The sequence below is a fragment of the Engraulis encrasicolus genome, chromosome 18 (genome assembly GCF_034702125.1).
Source record: "Engraulis encrasicolus isolate BLACKSEA-1 chromosome 18, IST_EnEncr_1.0, whole genome shotgun sequence".
NCBI classification, from domain to species: domain Eukaryota; kingdom Metazoa; phylum Chordata; class Actinopteri; order Clupeiformes; family Engraulidae; genus Engraulis; species Engraulis encrasicolus.
The window spans coordinates 4,558,951-4,580,721 of record NC_085874.1 but is presented as its reverse complement, the minus strand read 5'-3'; the positions used below and the strand labels follow the sequence as shown (position 1 = coordinate 4,580,721).

Genomic DNA, 21,771 nt, shown 5'->3' with positions numbered 1-21,771 from the left:
AAAATAGGAGGTGAGGATATTCGATGTACTGTATAGGTTTTGTCAAATCTCAGAGGGCCTCTGCTCCTTCAGCCCTTTTTTGGATGTATAACATAGTGGTTTTGAAGCATTTACCCTCCTCTGCAATCTATGTGAACAGTACTTTACATGAAGCGTAGCATGCAACATACCTGTGGTACGGTATAAGCTGGCTTTTTTGGAGGTCACACTGAGGTGAAGTGCTTCCATCTTCCTTTGCTCCTCTCTCAGAGCGTCTGAGGTTTTGTCCTCTACAAGTAAAATTGTAACAACCTGTAACCTGTAATTCCATGTGTTCTACAAAAACGTGTTCTACAGCGTACAATGTGCATTACAATCGTGCATTATAATGTGGCACAGCAATGTAAAATATAAGCTACTTGGAGTACACATTACCCTGGTGCGCCCACTCCTGCACTTCCTGGACCCACTGATGGACCTTCCCCTCCCCGTGCTGTTCCTTCAGGTGGTGTAGTTTCTCTCGTTCAACAACTGCTCTCTGGCATGTCTATGGGAGATGTAGAGTAGAGGAATACAGGCAAAATGTTTGTTTAAGGTAATATTGTTGCTGTTGTGGAATGTAGGCGTGGGCTGTTGTTTTATGGCACGGCGTTGTATTTGTAATGTAGGACAAAGATACATAAATTACGCTAACATGCATTCAGATATTTTTAGGACAGCAGAATGTGTAGTTTGTCCCCCTTGTGCCGATTCCACCCCATGGTAGGAATGCTCAGCATGTCTAAGCGAGCTGTGTTAAATGGAAAAACACAAAATGTGCAATATACAGACATTAGTTGTATTTTATTGACGTAATAAGTATTCCCTGATCGATGAGTATGAAGCAATGTGCGTGGAATATCATACCAGACTTCGACATATATTTGGTCGTCAGGGCACACTGTGAGAGGTAGCTGTTGACCTGCTCCACCTCTTCCCCTGCTTTCATGGCAGCTCCCTCCTGATTCCTGCCACTCCAGCTGATCTGAGAGGGTGAGAGAATGAAGGCGTAGGGTATCGATAGTCATTCTGTTAATGTCATTTATCATTCTTGAAATCAATATATTTTTTTAAACGTTTGACTCTGAAATGCAAAGTGATTTACTTGACACTTAGGAATATGGGCGTAGGCGTGCATGACATGACGCTCAGGAGAGGCTTCATGCTCAGCAGGGGGGCGAGCTGTGGATGGGTCCTGCAGACCCTCTCAAGATATGGCCAGTATCTGCATGCCACATTACAAGCCATGAATGTAGCATCCTTCAGCTCTGTCTGAAGGTACAGGGGGTAGGCATATACCTCCCCCCTGTACATGTTCAGGGCCTTCAAGAGAAAACCATGACGGCAGGTACAGTAGCCACCACCATTCCCTGCTCATCTAGTTTTGCAGCTTTGTTGCTGCTCTCCCTCGCAGCGGCCCACAAGGAGGGGGCCACACGACCCTTTTCCTGGTGTCTAGGAAACGGCAATATAATATTGTCAATGAAACCTTGTATCACTCTTTTGTTTTCCAAGGTAAGAACATTTCATATTTACTAGTGGGCTGTAAATCATTTATAAAAGTCATGGACACAAAGCAATTGTACTGCATGACTTAGGCCTATATTTTCTAAAAAATAAAATAAAAAAAATACTTAAATGTCAAAACAATATAAATGTAGATGTAGATTATTGTGATGGTGGAGTCTGAAGTGTGAAATTCTGCTGGTGCCCTGTCATTTTAACTGTACAGCCCCAAATCATTACACAATTTATTGTGTGAAAATGAATGCTTATAAGAGGAAGAATGGATAATATGAATTATCACAGCTTTACACTAAACAAAGTGTATGGTATTGATGTTTGTAGCCACTAGTAACATGCTTGACCGTCCTCCTGATGTGTTGGACAAAGTCCTCGACTTTCTTGTCGTCCGCGACAAACATATAATTGAAAAAGGCCTCAGGTGAATCTGGGCCATCTGGTTGCCTGCTGCTGTAGGTGAAAAAACAAAGCTGAAATGAAATAATACCCAGTAACTACACATGCATTCAGTGCAGACTTCCACCAAGGAAGCTGTTTGATGGAATATTTGACTATGTTACACCCAGGGTTGGATTAACCCACAGGCTGCAGCCTAGGGGCCCACATTAGCCAGGGGAGCCAGAAAACAGAATGTAAAAATCCCTGTATTCAGATTGTGATCCGTATCACCTGTCATATCCAACTCCACAAAATTTCTACTTGAGATATCGTGCTGACAGACAGACAAACAGTCAAACCAATGCGACCGAAAACATAACCTCCTCGGTGAAGGTAATAATTACCAAGATTCAATGCCAGAGTTCATTGTAACTCACCTGCCATCTCTCTTGAACCTGTAAAGCTTTTTATTTCCGTCCACACACACCGCCAGCATGTTGGGGGTACAGGCAGGGCACTGGAATGGTGTGGCGCCACAGAGCTGGTCCCTAAGATGTTTTGCATATTGCAATTCTAAAAAGCTCCGCTGGAGCATATCCCCGTTGATGTTGCCAGTCTGTGAAAATGCACATACAGTTAGGCTGAATATATCTTTATATAGCAATGGATGCAGTGTATCACAGGATACCTGCAAAGTTTGAGGTTAAAGGACCAGTTCAGTCTATTTCAACATGCAGTTGTAATGCTCACACTACCCTGGACTTGTTAGTACCTGAGGGTTTTTGTTTTGTTTTGTCTTCTTCAGTCTTTTCCGAGATCTTGGGCATTATAATGGGGGCAGCGCTTTGTTTACATTCAATACATACATGTATTTTATTTATTCCCAAAAACATCCGAAAGGTTATACAACATCAGCAGACAACTAGCAAACAGCTGTACCTTTTGGGAAAATATTTGGAGTAGGCCTATGTTCATTTTAAAAAAAAAATGTAAACAAACGCTGCCCCCATTAGAATAGCTCATATCTCGGAAAGGGCTTAGCCGAAAAATGTGGCATCACTGGGTACTGACAAGTCAAGGGTAGCGTGAGCAATACGACAGCATATTGAAATTGACTGAACTGGTCCTTTAATATTTGCGGTCTTTAAGCCTTGCTGTGGCCTAACAGTGTGGCACTCATCTTCTATGTGGCCGACCTGGTTTCGATTCCCAGCCCGGGTCCTTAACCGACCCCTCCCCATCTCTCTTCACATTCGCTCCCTGCGCACCTCTCATACTATCCTGTCATCAATAAGGTCGAAAAGGACAAAAATACTTTTAACAAAAGATTTGAGGTCTTGCAAACTCACCCTTCCTGCACTCCGCGTTCTCTGCTCCAGCATCCTTGCGAAGGCCTGCCTTGACAGTCCCGGAGCAGTGACTTTGAGGGCTTCGAAGGTGTTGAGCATGTCAATGGAATACACGGTATTGCATTGCACCGTTGCAGGCCAATAACCACTGTTCATGAGGCACCTCATGTCTGGCACCCCCCTCTGACCACAAGTAAATTGGCCAAGGTGCAGGTCATACCGTCCTGTGATGAGGAATATATTGTATATTACTTCAGTCCTAAACTGCAAAGAAATCGTTGACCTCCGAAATAAACATAATATAATTTTAGGTTAATTTTACCATTCATTGTGACAACGATGATTGGATTTTTAGCCTCAATAATTACTTCACTGTCCTTGCAGGCACAGATAGTTAGCCTGATTGTAGGCAAGATGCAAGGACTGAAATCCGATTACACAAGGATACATTGACTTGACTTGAAAGAGGTGAAAGTTTACTGTTACGTTTCCGTGTTTATGTGAACGTAATATCCATTTTGTGGCTAAATTACAGCATTGCTCATCATACCTTGTTGTGACTCAGCTATTGCACAATCAGGCTGCTTCACCAGGGCTGTTGATGGAGGGATGGGCCTGAAGCAGCCATCTATGATGGGCTCCCTGTTGTGAAAGGCTTTGAGCTTGTGCTGTTGAAGATCGCATTGGCCACAAAGCCAGCCTCCAGGGAGACATTCAAGGCACCTGAGGGGAAGACATTGTTTAAATGAAGTTAGAAATTAGTCTGTACAGTGCGCCCTCCTCGTGGTCTCCAACCCGCCACTTGGAAGTCACAACACGATACCGCTGGGCTTAAGGACCAGGGCTGCGTTTCCCAAAAACTCTTAAGTAGTACTTAAGCCTAAGTAGTACTTAAGTATGAGGGGCCTCCTAGGCAATATATCAGGAATAGGCCGTAAATAATCACTAAAAGTTTATTTTACATTTTACCTTGCACATGCATTTGGCGCAACCATTTTATTTGCATGTGCAAGACGGAAATTGATATGTAGGCCTAAGAAAGGATTGTATACAAAAGTTTTTAGTGATTACCTAAAGGCCCCTCCCTCATGCTTAAGTACTACGCACCATCATGCCTAACCTTCTTCACTGTGCGCTATGGCTTGATTTCTTTGTTTGCAGGACATCCTTCAAGCTGTCTGTGACGCTTAGACTAAAAAGGTACAATATTATCTAATCTTATGTAAAGGCAGTGCAAGTATCATGATGGGGATATTTTCTGCACTAAGTCTGTATAGCAATGTTGGTTCTTTCAGCATACCAGGGGTCATGGATCAGTTCGAGTACATCAAGATAATGGAGGAAGTCACAATGTTGCCCTAAACACAAGGAAATGCATTTGAAGTGTATTCCCCAAACACACCAACAAGCTAGCAAAGTCATGGCTTCAGATGAACTGCATCCAACTCATGGAGTGGCAAGCACAATTTCTGGACCTTAATAGCATAGAAAACTAGTGGGCTGGCACACACACACACACACACACACACACACACACACACACACACACACACACACACACACCCCTTATTACTGCTGGTTGCCCACAGCAATGACATAGTGGGCTGCCAATGGCCTCTCCATCAATAAGCCACATGAGATTTTGGGATCTGGCCTGGCGCCAAGTCTGTGCTGCTCTATCCTGTCTGACAGACCAGGACACGGATGCTGGTAGGGTCGTGATGGGTGCTGATGGTGCTCGTGCCAAGCTGCTTTCTATACACACGTAAAAACAGTAATGTACTTAAATGTATGCATATTTTCAGGCATATTTAAGGCAATATCTTCACAGCAAGGGTGTGGTAAACTGAGAAATGTGAAGTGTATATTTAAAGAATATAATATTTTGGAAACTGTAACTGTATATAGCTTTTAAAACGCCTTTGCAGTGGCTCTTTGGTATGTAAGAATATTTTATTCAAAATCAGATTGCCCCATTTGAGTACAACAAAGAGTATAGGGTGTTTCCCGCAGCCCCGCTTTGTAATGCCTCACCACATATTGCCTCAGGAGTCAGATCGGGTTGGGCTAAGGCTGCTGTGGGTGGCTTCTGTTGTTGCTGGCTGCCTGTTGGCCTGCCCCCATTCCTTCCTCTTGGTTTCCCAGGCTTGAGAGGGGGACAAGATGAAGGCCCTGTCTTTCTGGTTTGCTGAAAACACAAATAAAGTGGAGGAAAGATAGTTATTTCATACTCTCTTGTATTATATCAGATAATGTAAACAAAAGCACTGATTCGTTTGGCTATGTTTTGAACCTATAATTTCACCTACCTTCACCTTGGTCAACATGTTATCAAGAACTTCTTCTGTTCCCTGTGACTTTGAATTCCGTTGTCATTCTGAAATGAAAGCTGTAACAGTACAAAAAGTGTAGTGGGAAAGATGAGTGTGGAAACTTTTTCATTCGAGGGGCCACCTCAAATTTATCCGAGGGCCATGCAAGTCCTCAGAGGGCCGTACTATGAACACAAACCCGCATTTCCCCCTACACTTTAGGCCTATATTGAAGGCAGCTACCTTTAAAACAGACCCCATCTTCTATAGATCCCCTGAATATAACTTCATTGTATCGTAAATGTATGTTCTAAGATTGCATAACAAAATATGTCATATTTCATGTGAAGCTGCAAACGGCCTTCGAAATATTGGTTCCCCATCCCTGGTTTACACCCGGGCAGAATTCATGATTTCCCAGAGAATATGGATGATGAATAGTTGCTGGATGCTGCCATATAATGTAAAACACATTTGTTCTCTGTTTGATTCCTGGCCACATCTGATTACCCTGTTGTAAGACCAGCCTGACTCGTGGAAGATACATCTGGTGCTAAGGCGCTGAAGTAGCCAGGCCGCGCCCACCTAGTGACGCAACACCTTTGGCGTCTCGAAGAGATTGGAATGTTAGTGGCTAGTGCTGAAGTGCTTGTCTGCCTAACTTGAGGGAAATAGGGTAACAGCCAATGTCATGCCTCCAAATTCCCAGCCAGCTCTCCCTAAGACTGTAGACCTAACCCTTGTAAGTTTTTGGGTAATTTTGACCCATTTTCAGTTTTTTGCTTGAGAAAAAATAGTATGAGTTAATATTCTTTTTCACACTGAGATTCACTGGCTTAGGCTCATTTTCTGTGAGGAACATGAATCTGAAAAAATAGTGTGGCACAGCCTAAAGCAAAAGGGCATGGAATAGAACCCATGTAGGCCCTATCAGCACCTCTCCACATATCCCTGGTCTGCTATGAGGAACAACCAAACCACATCAATGTATATGCAAGCAATGTTGGGCTTTCAAAGATGGAAAGAGGCAGGTTTGGTTGATTTGAATAAGCAGTTTAACCCATTTTTGCCTGATGAGTCGTAGCCTATGTGTTGTTTACCCTTTGATGCCTGGAGACACATATTGCTGCACGCTGCATTCAGGCTCTTGAGATTTTAGCTTTTAAAATAAAAACGTGGGTATGTTACAGCTGAATGAACACATCTAATGCAAGATGCTAGGTCCCCTAAACTGACTTGTATTTCAAATTGTATGTCTATAAGATTAATGCCATATTTCATATGAAGCTGCATACCATTCAAATTCTATCTCTGGCTACCACCTATGCTGACTGCTGATACAGCCCCAAACAATCAGGAACAAACTTTCTGCATAGAAATCTCAGCACTAAGTTATTTTTCAAAACAGCTATATGTGTAGTGGTGGAGTGAGGCCACTGACATTGGCTTAATCTCTGGACTATTTTAATCTCTGAACACTTTTTGGGACACTTTTCCACATTTGACTGTTCGGCTGCTCTTTGACACTATGGCTATGAAACATATGGCTAGGAGACAGTTCCATGTAATCAGTGACAAAGCAAACTGACATCATAAAAGCAGCTATATTAATGTATGAAAATGAAAAGTATTACACTATCAGTTGCATAGACAAAAGATATGCACTTTCCTTAAAGGTACACTGTGCAGGAAATGGTCAAAAAAGGTACTGCAACTATGCTGCTCATTGAAACTGGGCTGCCTATTGCCTAGGTAAATTTCTAGTATGGTCCAAATGCAGTAATTTTTGCAGCTAAAAATGGCTATTTTTGGAAATTCAAAATGGCGGACCATGAAGAACATCCCCCTTTTCATGTATGAACAGTGCAATTTTTCAGTAATGAATACTAAGAATTTGATGATGATGGTAAGTATTCCTGAAAAAGAATGGGCAGCATGAAGTCTGGAAATAAGCAACTAAAAATCTCACACAGTGTCCCTTTAAAAGCAAGCAGAAACGGACTCTGCACAAGGGACATGATCGTTTGAGGCAGTTTCATATAGACTAAGCATTTTCACTAACATCACAAAAGCAACTGCTAATGTATGTGTATTGTTGTGTTGTGTGTTGAGGTTGGTGGGAGTTATGGGTTAAGCTCAAGTTATGCATGGATATTCACAGGCCAGTGTTTGGTGGTACTGCAGTAGTGGCAGCACAGTACTGCATAAGGGTGTGTGGTCCTCCGGTCCTTCAGCCCACAGTACACCTCACCTTATGTTATTACACCTATCAGGAGAGCAACTTGTCAGGACTCATAAGCAAACTGTACAAACTCCACGTCAGTAAAGGTCTCAGTTCACTTCCGGGGGCTCTGTGTTCACATATAGGCTATGTAGAAAATGCTGAGTGGTGGGTCTCAGTTCAGTTCGCTTAAATGACTGAAAACACCCAAAGACACAATGTCCTAGAATGGTGAATTTTAAATTGGGGTCCGGGGACCCATGGGGGCACTATAGGCATAAGCAGAGTATGCAGTTCGCTTAAGGACTCAACAACTTTCCCCCCCAAAATTGAGACCTCCTAAATAGAGATGGAGGTGTAAAAAAAAAAAAAAAAACGTTGCGAAAAACATTATTAATTACATGACTATGAAAATTACATTATATATAGGCCTATATATATATATTAGGGAAGTTATAAAAAAGCCCCATATTTTTTCACACTAATTGTTTTGCATAGTAGGGCCTAAACACCACCCCACATTCCCTGAAATGGTCCAGCCACAAGAAGTAGCCACAACATTCAATGGTTTCACAGCTTTGACAGAAGAAGACAAGAGTGATCATAATTCAACAATGAAGTCACAGCATAGTGATATTGTTTTCATAGTGAAAACAATGTAATTTCTCTTGTCTCTATTGCCATATACCGAGGCCACAGATATTAGGCACAGATATTGTTATAAATGCAATTGTCACAGGCCATTGAGAGTAAATAGAATGGAGGCCAAAATTCTATTTCATTGTTGAAGCCAAGTTGGAGCCAAGGTTGGACCCAAAAAGACCAAAAAATGGCCAAATCCCATTCATTCCTATGAGAGACATAAAACCCTGTATCTCCCTTAAATGCCACTCCAGGGGGATCATTTTTCGCTCAACTAGTAGGTCCCCTTGCTCTCCAACTTACCAGGGTGGTGATTTTTTGTGGTGATGTTTTATTTTAGAGAGATATTAAAAGTTAAATTGACCAATGAGCATCAGAACATGGTTTGATTGACCGTTAGAAGTCTTGTTGTTGTCCAATCAGCACCTGCGTTTGGCGTTGCTAAGGTGGAATGTAAGTTGGAATGTTCCCAAATCTGGCTTCAAAGCGTTGAATGGCAAATAGCGTTGATTTGGCGTCCATTGTATTTACTGTCAATGTCACAGGCTAATTAACAGAGGTGGAAAGAGTACAGAAAATGTGTACTCAAGTAAAAGTATCTTTACTTTGCCTAAATCCTACTCAAGTAAAAGTAAAAGTACCTATCTAAAAATCTACTCAAGTAAAAGTAAAAAGTACTTCACTTAAAATGTAATTTGAGTAAAATTTACTTAGTTACTTTTGATTAGCTTTCCTCTTGAGTTATGTTTATTTTTCTTGAATATCGTCCTCCATAACCTCTATCTCTTGCTGGGCACCAGCCATCATCCAATAGGCTACATTGATACAAGATAGTAAAATAGTGGAAATGTTGTGTGCCATCCTGCACAATCTTTCATTTCCGGCGGATTGTGGCATTATTGTGCATGGCATTTTCTCTCAGTCATTTTTTTTTTACAGTACTCAGGCCAGGTTCCAGTGTAGGCTAATTGAGTAGGCCTAAAGTACTTGGGTCAAAATGTACTCAAGTACAAGTAAAAGTATTAATTTTAAAAAATTACTTAAAAAGTACAAAGTATTCATAAAAGCTACTCAAGTACAATACTTCAATAAAAGTAATTAGTTACTTTCCACCCCTGCTAATTAATAACACAGTTAGGCCTACACATCAGGTGCTTTAGCTAGCTATTATATTAAAAACCAATTGAAATGGGATGTTACAGCCTACAGGCATACAGCTGGTTGTAATTTAGTCAGTTGTTTTCTCTCGCTTCTTTGTTATAAATAGCAAGAACATTTGGTTTGTGCATGTGGGCGTCTAAGCACTCGCAGATGCCATGTGTGCTTGGATTACGCGTGATAGCCTACGTATGTGGTTAGCCTGGGCTAGCTGTCAATTTGCCTGGCCTTTGCTGTTGTTAAAGTCGCTGCGAGACCACTTTGGAGGTGCGCGCGGAGATAACGGCCTAATATGTGCAGTTTACTCCCGAAATCTTTAAATTAGCCTAAAATAACATGGGCGAACCAAGGCTCCTCACCTTGTTTATAGCCTTCTCCGCTGAGCATGTGGGGGGGAAAGAACTGTCGGCCTGGGCCTGGATGTGAAATTACAGCGCACAGAGATCGCTTATTTACAACGATATTCTGATAGGCGCCATTGCGCAAAGGCGCTGCGCTTATCGTTTTGTGCCAAACGTTCAATAATTTCATGATGTACAAAACGACTCGCGTCTTTTATCTAAAGCAAACGACGATCACTTTACCGGCAGTTGACCTGGTCTAATTATTAGTTAAGCCTAAATAACACCATAGCACGACATAGCATATTCGAAATTTAGGAGTTGCCAACAAGTACATGCAGAGATTGTACATGTCAGATTCTGCACTCATCCACCGCGCAACAGTTCCAATAGGATATTTGAGCCAACCTTAGCAGTGTATCTTTTTAATTTGTGTTCAATGCCAAATTTAGTTGCCAACAAGTTGATTCTGCACTCGTTCACCGCGCGCACGCAGCGCACAACCGTTCTAATAGAACCTATCGGCGCGCATGGCACATCTTGTCACCAGTTTAATAATTGATATAGGCTTAGTTTATACTCTTTGAGCCAATCATAGCAGTGCATATTTTTAATTTGGGTTCAATGCCAAATATAGGAGTTGCCAACAAGTTGATCCTGCACTCATCCGCCGCGCGGCCAGTGCGCAACCGCTCCGATAGGACCTATCGGCGCACATGGCACATCTTGTCACCAGATTATGCAGGCAGCCTCGTATGCGAACATGTAGATGGCTAATGACAGCTAAGACTTTAAAATAAAAACTATAAGACTTTAAAATATAAACTACAGAGCCTAAATGTTCCTAATACACTTTGCACTTTAGTGCTCATGTTTCAGTATTAGTTAGGCTACGCACTGCAACATAGTGTCCGAAGTGCACAAGTGCGCCATTTGAGATCCAGCAACACACTCCCCATCTGTAGGAGCACTGATGTAAAAGTGATTCTGGGCTTCTGAGAACGTAAGCCTGTACCACAGGAAATGAACAGACCAATGGAGAATAAAGGGAGTTCCGAAAACTGCTTTGCAGCATGGTTTGTGCAGACGGCATAGTGCTCTGCGGCTTGCGAGATTTTGCACCGAGCGCAGAGAAGCGCTCTTGTGTGGTCAAGGTCTCCTCCACACTTGAGGTGTACAGCGCTGCTATTTCTGCTCACCATTACATTACATTGCATTGCATTTGGCAGACGCCTTATAACCAAAGCGACTTTCAAAAGAGGCCATCACTAGCAAATACAAAGTGCACAGGAAATATAGGCCTATAAAAAGAACAAGTGCAGATGCAAAGGGGTTAGTTTTTTTTTAACGAGTAGCCTAATAGCCATGTGGTGATCCACGTCCTCTGCATATTAGTCAGATGCTCCATCTCTCGAGCCTTTTGGATAGCCACAATATGGGGTAGACAAAGCCTTCTGGACCAGACCACACACCGTATCCTAAGGGCCAAAACATACCAAGGCGGAACGGAACGGTCGCAGGACGGACGCGGTCTTTCTGCTTAGTTTTGGCCGGCGTGCTTTTCTCTGCCTTGCACACTGACAGCGTCGGCGTGCGCGGCCAGTCCTATTCAAAACCCTAGCCACAGCCAAAGCTAGCATGCTACTTTGCCATTCATTTGAATGAGACACCGCCGGTCGCCGGCGTGAAAAATACGCTCGAGTTCTATTTTCCAAATGCAGCGCGGCGCGGAGCCGGCTCCCGCGCCGCTGACGCCCGACTACCGCCGGTTGGTGTGTAAGGACAGATTGGTTTCAATGTATTTTCACCGACGCCGGTAAAAAACGTGGCCGTTCCGCGACGCTTTACCGCCTTGGTGTGTCAGACCCCTAGGAGTTCAACTATCTCTACCACTCACAGGACAGTAGGACAGAAATCTCTGTGGAGTGGGAACATGAGGAGGCCGACGGGGAATGCGTAAAGTAGCGCGTTTGGCGGCCTCAGTGTCTGTCTGCTTGAGCGAGCTATGAAAATACACCTGCACGGGACTAACTGGATTATAGCCTAAATTAGAGCTACTATTTCGTTTAGTTTCTCAATTTATTACTTGTTCTGTTTTGAGTTGGGAAAAGGAAAATCAACACTATTTCCCATTGTTTGAGCACAGAAAACAGGAAAGCAAAATATTGAGTCCTTTCGTTTTTCCATTTGTCATATTGAATTGAATGGCCTTGGGCTAGGCCTACTTGACTGATCGGACGAGGCTACACGGACCGGGTCCAGTTTCTGGGATGGCCCTGGAAACGCAAATGAATGATAGAACATGAAGAATAAATGAAATGGAAATGATTCAGCTCATCTTTATTTGTATTTTATTTATTTTAAAACCAGACACAGTGAAGCATTTTATTTGCCCTTTCCCGACCGATGGTTTCCGTATGGTTTCCGTAGGCTATACGCCATCCGATCCTACAAACTAAATACAAACTAATAAATTCGCATAGGTAGGCCTACATACCCCAGAAAAGAAAGAAAAGTGGGCATTTTGTGTCAACTAGGCATAAGCCCATAGCCTTGCATGCCAGCAGAACAATAGAAGAAAGATAGAGAGGGAAAATGTGCATTTACATCAACGCAACACAATAGCATGTAGACGGCGCAGCACAACACAAAAGCATGTGGCGCAGCACTAACACAGAAATCGCAACCAATCATGTAGGCTACGTTCTTTACACGTCATGCCATCCGCAGAATAGTTAAAAAAACGTTTTGAGCCAAACGAATAGGAGGCTGAAATATTCGTTTTGAGCCAAACGAATAGGGAGCTCAAATCGTTTGCTGGGAAACGTCTGATAGATTAAAATATCGTTTCAATTAAACGGTCTTCCGCGATACTGGGTTGGTTAGACACTTAATGAATAAGGTCCTCAAGTGTGTAGAGTTTCTCTGAGTTCGTTGTTTATTTACATTTTCCTCCGCATAACTGTACAGCTGACACCGCTGCCTTCTGCATCATAACAAAGCCTACCACTTCCACGTTTCGTTCTTCTTATGTGACCGAAGTCACTGGCTACTACACCAGAGAGGGCCTCTGCACTCATTGCTGGTCCTATGATGCCATCTATTGGCGAAAACGTGCAACAGCATAATTAAACTAAAAGACAACTTCTGACAGGACAACAAAAAGACAGGGAATGAGAATAAGGGAATAACAAAAAGACAAAAATGGGGGGTCCACTACACCTGCATACAAACTGATTGTGATGCTGTTACTCATTTTCTAGTCTATATCTTGGACTTAAAAAGGATTACATTATTATGTTTTCAGGTGTTTTGCCCCTGTGGTTGTGAAGAGGATGCTGTGGAGGTGGCAACATGTCACACAGACATTGGCTAAACTACTTGGTAGGTACAACGAAATAAAAGAAACCACCCCTAAACCCTGTTTATGCTGCACTGTACATAACCAATTTTTATATAGACCATTATTTGAAATACTATGAGAGCCTTTCTGTTAGGATACTGTACAGCAGGGATGGGCAACTGGAGGCTCGGGCGCCACATGCAGCCCAACTTCTCACTTTTTTTAAAAAAAAGAAAAAGGACAGTTTTTAACCCCCTATAAATCAATAGTGTAAGCATTCAGGTATAAATAAAGAAAAAGTGAAGTATCCTTTTGTAAATTCTCTCAAGTGCGTGGTGATGTGGCCCACCGATTGTGGTAATTAAAAATGTTAGCCCACCTTAGGCTACAATGAAAGTTGCCCACCCCTGCTGTACAGCCTACATCACTTGTACATGTCCTTACCAAATATGACATTGTTAATGCCTAAAAGTTATATGTCTAAATGTAAACCATAATATTAAATTGTGATGGACAGAAATCAACTAAACCAACATATTACATTCTGAATGTAGTTGCGCAGTGATACTGAGACCAACTATTCCTGTCTTTATTTGCCAGGCTTCTACACTTGCCCTCAGAGTTCACATATGGTTAAGTGCACAGGTGTCCATCCAGGTTCATGCTGATGCTGGTAACAAGAGGAAAACATGCTGATTGGTAAGTGAGATCCCTGCTCAACAAAAATCCACACAGCACAAGTAAGCCTAGTTTGTGGTATCAAATGTAAAATGTAAGTTTCATCAAAAAGTTGTAGAACACATCTGAATAAATTACAGGCCATCAAGTTTTTTTTCGTAGCCTCGTAGCCAGATAATTGAAACAAACAGAAGCACTGAGGGCAGGATGACCGCCTGGATGATGACCGTCCGTGTCCCGACAACCAAGCACAGACGGCGCTTCCCTTCTCGCGTAGCAATTAATTTGCAATCGAATAGAATCCAATAGAAGATTCAGCACCTCCGTTTTGCTTTGACCATTCTCAGTGATGAAAACATAAAAAATAAAAATAAAAAATAACTAAAATAAGTTATCGCAGGAAACGGAGGGCATCTTGTGACTCCGTCTCGTGCGGGCGCTCGCGTGGTTGGGTCACCAAAGCTTAAAATAGTAAAAACATGGGTCCCCTAAGAAAAAGGTTGGGAACCACTGGTCTACAGCATAAATATGTAAATATGTAACCTTTTAACATTTTGATATAATCAGGAAGTGAAAGACACACGGTGGCTCTCTCAGCACCTGGCCATACAGAGCCTTCAGCGGAACCTGCCGGCTGTACTATCCGCATTGGCTGAGGAGGTCAAGGGAATAAGTGCCCTACAGCCAAGGGGCTCTATGCATTCTGCTCCACCTTCAGGTTTGTGGCAGCACTGCATCTCCAGGCCGTTGTGTTGCCCCACTTGGCCCGCCTGTCAAAGGTTTTCCAAAAGGAAATGGTCAACTTTTTGGCAATTAAAGAGCAGGTAATGATTTTAATAACCATTTCATGTAGTAAAGTAAGTGCTAGGCTTCACAGATACTGCTAGTGGTGGATGGAATATTGTTATTTTCTCAGGTTCCACTTACAATGGCCGCCATAAGGGCAATAAAAGAGGCTGGGAATCAGCAGCCCCATGGGTCATGTCTGGCCAAGTTCCACAACAACCTGCATGATCCTGCTGGTTTGGGAGGCTTTGATATTGCAAGCCATGAGGAGGAGAGAGATAGGAGAGGCAGAGCCAGGCTTGAGGGCGGTGATGAATCTGGTCATGTTTCCAGAGACAGGTCCTATTTCAAAATCAACCAATCAAGTCAACATTATTATATAAGGCGTTCCTATTCAATCGATTCACTTCAGATAAGACAGACTCACAACTCAACAAAATGGTAATTTCCTTTCATATTTAGGTGATGGAGCCTTATCTAGATGGCCTGCTGAACAGCCTGGACAGAAGGTTTGAGAACCTAGACATACTGGGTGCCTTCCACATATTTGGAGTAGCACCTTCTGATTTGGAAACTTGCACTTCAAACCTCCAAATACTTTCACGGAAACTCCTGCCTCACCAACCAGAAAATGTGATTCTCCAGTGTTGTGTTTACAGTATTACTTATTATGCTTGGGTGCATGTACTCCACCACCAGTAGGTGGCACTGCAGAGGTGTAATCAATCCATGGTATATATTGATACTGCGCTACTTCACATTGTTCAGTGTGCCCGTGACAGTTCCATTAAAAGGATGAACTTGACATACGGTCTCCTCATCATTTGAAGTCACTACAATTCCTCCTGTGAGCAACACCACAAATTGGCGACGAGGATGAGCACATTGGTACCGAGTCCACCACTTTTCCTTCCACAAGTGGGTGAGCCACCGATTACGTTTGCTACATGGAGGAAAATCTTCGATAATTATATGCTAGCAATTCATGCTACTGGAAACACATGGCCAGACGTACGAAAGCGTGCAGTACTGCTACAATGCCTAGGTCCGGAGGGACAACGCATTTTCTACGACTTACCAGATCAAGGTACGACTTTTGATCAAGCCATGGCTGCTCTAGAAAAGCATTTCGTACCGAAAGTGAATGTGATTGCATGGAGGCACAAGTTCAGACATCGGTTGCAACGAGCTGATGAAACTGCTAGCCAGTATGTAGCTGCTTTGAGATCCCTAGCTTCACAATGCCAATTCGGAGCTATGGAAGGGGAAATGATTCGTGATCAGCTTATCTCTTGTGCTTACCTGAGTGCCGTAAAAGACAAATTACTGATGGAGGATGATCTGAATTTAGACAAGGCACAGACACTTGCGTGCCAAATTGAAGAAGCCGTTAAAAATTCAACGCTATTGTCTTCAGCTAAAAACCCGCCAACGGCATCCGTGCAAGCCATCAGGGCTACGAGTGCACAGTTTCGAGGGAAAAAGGGAGCGCCCTCAGCTACAGACCGCCATTCTGCGAGTTCTGATCGCAAGTGTTACAGATGCGGGTCCAACAAACATGTAGCGAATGACAAGAACTGTCCAGCGGTGTCCGTGAAATGCAATAAATGCGGCAAAAAGGGACATTTTGCTAAAGTATGCAAATCATCAGTGAGTGAAGTGAGAGAAGTCACGGTGCCTGAGCTCGAGGTGCTGTGCGTGGATGGTAAGCCCGCGGCTGCGGCAGAAGAAAAGCTAACATGTGCGGTGAATGTCGAAGCACAGGGAAACTCTCACTCCCTGAAACTCATTGTTGACACTGGCGCTTCTGTGTCTATCCTGCCTGAGTCAATGTACAAAAGCTACTTTGCAGATTGCTCACTCTGTGAACCAAAAATCAGATTAGTCACTTATGCAAAAGGTGAATTGAATGTACTTGGCTGCTTACCTGCTACAGTTTACATTGCAGATGACAACAAAGTCTCCACTCACTTTAGGGCTTTGACTTGAGCCGCAAAATCATAGTCGAAGTTCGTTTCTAAATTAAAAACGATATTTGAATATATTCGAATATTTATCCATTATTTTTTACCATTAAAATTGCCCCGGATAGACCTGATGTCAAGCTGAAGTTAGGTATGTATACATGGGCACTTCTGATCCGATTAGAATAGGGATAGTTTTCTACTCCCGTCAGGAATTCCCACGGCCCGATCGGACTAGATTTCTTTGATCGGATCAGAATTCTAATCGGACTAGAAGAGGTGGTGTAGTCCGATCAGATGGTCCATGTATACACTCTATTCCACTTGGTTGTTTGTGACGCAATCGTGTCACATATTTTAACAAATGAAGCTCTGGTTATCCTAACATTTTAACGCCATATTGGTCACTGAATTCCTGCAGAACAACTCTCTCCCACCAACCATGGCTTCGTACTCTCATCCACAGACTTCTTTCTTGTTTGTGAGGTGTTTTAAGTGAACTGGTGACAACAACGCGTCGGACTGCCGCTGTTACGCACTTGCCCATGAGCGCAAGATTAAGTACAGCAGTGTCGCTTCCCGCTGTACTTTCAGAAAGACTAAAATTATAACTAAAGCAAGCGATACTTTCATGTTTATCGCGTTTCAACCATATAGCCTGGCCTGTTGCTAACCACTGTCCCTGGTAACCGCGCGTGGCAGATATTCGAACGTTCGAGGTCAATGTAATGTATACACTCCATTCCGATCAGACTAATCGGATCAGATCTATTCCGATCGGCGAAAAAAGCGCCATATATACACAGCTGTTGTTCTTTCCCCCAGTCAGTGACTAGTAAAAGGCTATTCCAACCAGAGATGTAGCCCAATGGCCCATTAACAACATGCATTCAACCAGCCATTATTGTTTAGCGATCGTTCAGCACTTATAAGAAGACGGTACTTAGAGGTGTGAATGCAGATTAAAACATGGCAAAGCTAGCAGCCATGTCAAACTTGTAGCCCAAGTTAAAATTTGAATTGGATCATATGGGAATCATGAGAATTGAGCACACAGCACCAATATCAACAAATATATATTTATTTTCTATCACTAATGACGGACATTTAGGTAGTGTGTTTGTAGGTCCAGGTAAGATGACTGCTCTCGTCTAAAAACGAACATTACACAAACTAGCAGTGCGCTAAAACATGCTAAAAGCATGCTAACAAAATCATCACCTGGAGTCTGCCTGATCTGACACCCAGACCAACGAAGCTAATTTGGTCAAAATCCAAAAAACAAGAAGTTATTATCTTACTCTTGGTGTAATCACAGGTACTTGTGGGTTGAATGACATAATTCCAGAAACTCGTCAACAACTCCAGAAAGTAATGTGATGATACTGTAGCCATTCACTTGAATGGAACTCTGCAGCACTCATCTGGGGGAGACTGCCTGCCGCAAGTGTCCTGCTACGGAACACAGAGAGATGAGCCACGCACGCGACTCTCCTCAACACAGCTGTAGTGATTAACCAGCCATGGAAAAAATAAATTGAGACTGTGAATTGCGATGTTTACAAGGAAATGATTTTAATCAATAACAATGAAATACCCAAAAAAGCAATACCCATGTCAGATTCGAATATTAATGGCCAATTAATATTCGTTCGAATGTCTCGAATTTTCTTAACATTCGACTTATATTCGAATATCGAATATCGAAGTCAAAGGCTTAACTCACTTCTACATCGTGAAAGCTGGATCGCCACTGATGGGGCTTGACCTGATCAAAGCACTCAATGTGAACATCATGGGAGGCAAGGTGAACACTGCTAGGCAGCATGCTCAAAATGTCACTGTGAATAACATTGATTCTACTTCACCCCAGCAGCTCGGTTGTGTGAAAGGTTTCATTCACAAGGTCCAGGTGAACAACACGGTGCAGCCAGTTCGTCAGAAGCTGAGACGGTTGCCGCTGAGCATACGAGAGGAGGTGTCGGCAGAGCTGAATCGCTTACTTCAGGCCGGCATCATCGAGCGTGTGGATGCATCTGAATGGGTGAGTCCTCTTGTGGTTGCACGAAAGCGCTCAGGTGGAATACGGCTCTGTGTTGACCTCCGTGAGCCCAACAAAAGTGTGATCATGGACTGTTATCCACTTCCTCATATGGAGGATTTGTTCTCATCACTAGCAGGCGCCACACACTACAGTCAGATTGACTTGAGCTCAGCTTACCATCAGTTACCACTGCACACTGAGAGTCGCAACCTCACTGCCTTCATTACACACGATGGCCTCTACCGATTCACACGAGTTCCATTCGGACTAGCGTCCGCTCCATCTGCATTCCAGAAAATGATGCAAACAATTCTAAAAGGCCTGCCTGGAGTTCAGAACTATTTAGATGATATAATAGTCAGTGGAGAGTCCAAAGAGCAACATGATGAGCACTTGCAGGCAGTCCTGCAGCGCCTGAAAGATGCAAACCTTCAGATTAACTACGACAAAAGCTCATTTGGCCAGACAAGCATTCCCTTTCTGGGACACGTCATTTCCAAAGAGGGCCTACGCCCAAGTGCTGAGCATCTTACTGCCATTGCCGATGCACCTGCCCCAAAAGACATGCCTGCCCTGCGTTCCTTCCTGGGGTTAACATCATGGTTCAGCAAATTCCTGCCAAACTATGCAACACTAGTCGAGCCACTGTGCCAGCTGCTCAGATCAAGTCCACAGTCTGAGCTACAGTGGGACAGTGACGCAGAGAAAAGTTTCACCAAGCTGAAAGCGATGCTGTTAGAGAGCCCTGTCCTGGCTGTCTTTGACCCGAAGCTACCTACCTTCATTACCACAGACGCCTCTGATTATGGCCTGGGGGGCGTACTGACTCAGCTACACTCTGGCAACCAAGAACGCATAGTGGCCTTCGCCTCACGCACACTGTCTGCAGCCGAGAGGAAGTACTCCACTACAGAAAAGGAAGCCCTCGCCTGCGTGTGGGCTGTGGAAAGATGGCGCACGTATGTGTGGGGACACAGATTCACTCTTCGAACAGATCACCAAGCGCTGACCACTCTCCTCAACACCAAAGGCATGAACAGAGCCGGCATGAGGATCGCAAGATGGTCTGCTAAGCTGATGTGCTACCATAGGCTATGAGCCGAGGGGTCGACCGGTGCCATCTGGGGGGGGGGGGGGGGGGGGGGGGGGGAGGGGGGGGGGGGGGGGGGGATGCTAGCAATATTTTTTGGCAAGGTATATCCCCCCACTAGTAGAAAAAGCTTGATAGCAGTCATGGGGTGGTAGCGAAATCACTTTTTTCAGCTCTTGAAGTTACTACCCCCCTATTATAAATACTGCTTTTTTCGGCTGTATATGTAGTTATAGCTTATGTTGGGGGTATTGCCAATATCCTATACCATCGTGCTTGTTATCACTGGAAAGGGGACCTTTCAGGCTTTCATTTCAGCCCATTAATGAATCTGTCTGACATACACAGAAGCCACAGCACGTCATTAAACCAGAAATAGCTCCCATTTTCACACAAATTGTGCCAAAACTGTGCACTTTCGTTTACATCTGTGGCATGAAAGAACACCAAGGACACCAAAGTTAACAACCTCAATACTCAGGGCACTCTACCGATTCAGAAAATGTATAATATGCCCATGCTATCATTTAGTATATGTTTGTGAGAGCCTTAAATGTCACTTGTGCAACCAGCAAAAATGTCTTCAAAATAGGACCCAATAGAATGGACTAATACAATGCCGGTATCACTTTACTTAAACAAACTTTGTTTATACTGTAGTTCATATGTGAATGTACATAACATTCACAAGTTGTTAAAGTATTCAATTATTGTAGTGCAGTGTTTCTCAAAGTGGGCCGGAAGCCCCCCTAGGGGGGCGTGTGAAGTCAGAAGGTTTTTCTTTTTAAATACTTTTCTGCTTTGCCATTAAGTCACTAATATTTAGAGAACATAGGCCATACTGTACGTGTATATCAGGCTCTAATAAACTTCACGACGGCCTATTTATTTGTATTTTCGTAACCATTTTGCTCGAGGGGGGCGCAGACAGACACCCTTCCTCTGAAGGGAGGAATGGCACGAAAAGTTTGAGAAACACTGTTGTAGTGTATGTGAAGAAATACAATCTAGATGGTAGGCCCTGGAATGATAGGGCATTGGGTAACCACTCAGATATGGTATCTCATTAACAGAATTTAGATAAATGTTCATATACAACATTTCATACAGGCTATTTCATAAACAAATAGACTGAGACCCTATACAAGGGGTTGCAAGCCAATAAGGAAACATGTTGCAAAGGGAATATGTTTAATGAAAGAATAGTTTCATGTAGATTTATATTATTTCGTCGTCAGTACTCTTCATCTTCCATGTCATCCCCTTCATCTGAACTGTCTATGGTTGCCTGGTTTCCGCACACTCTCAGTTTACACATGTCTGTGCACCTGAGGCCATTTACCAGACAAACACAATGATGGCTAGAGCATTTTGTAGTGCAGTTGCACGAAAGAAGGTCCCGGACAGCTTGGGATATTGTCAATATTATATACAATAGCGCTTGGTATTACTGGAAAGGGGACCTTTCATTCTTTCATTTATGTTTCTTACACACACAGAGGTCACAGCACTTCATTAAACCAGACAAATATTGGCTAAACTGTTTGATTTCGTTTATCTCTGTGGCATGAAAGAACGCCAAGGACACAAAATTACACAACCTCAATACTCGGTGGACTCGGAAAATGATAATATGCCCATATAATTATTTTGTATATGTTTGTGAGAGCCTAAAATTTGACTTGTACAACTAGCAAAAGTCTTCAAAATAGTAGCCATTATATGCAGGTCATCAACTAGAAATATCAGGCCTTTTTTCCTGCCAATGTTTGTGCTGACATTCACAGAGGTCATTAAACCAATAATTTCTCGGCCCTATCGTGGCCTAATGGTAGGACACTGGTCTACTACGCGGCTGACCCGGGTTCGATTCTGAACCGTGCCCTTTGCCGACACTCCCCCATCTCTCCCTCCCAACTCGCT

At 43.2% G+C, this 21,771-nt stretch overlaps 1 pseudogene; it reads right to left on the bottom strand.

Annotated features, from left to right (window-relative positions):
* Window positions 1-689: 689 nt before the first annotated feature.
* On the bottom strand, window positions 690-5,596 carry LOC134468747 (uncharacterized; annotated as a pseudogene).
* Window positions 5,597-21,771: the final 16,175 nt, after the last annotated feature.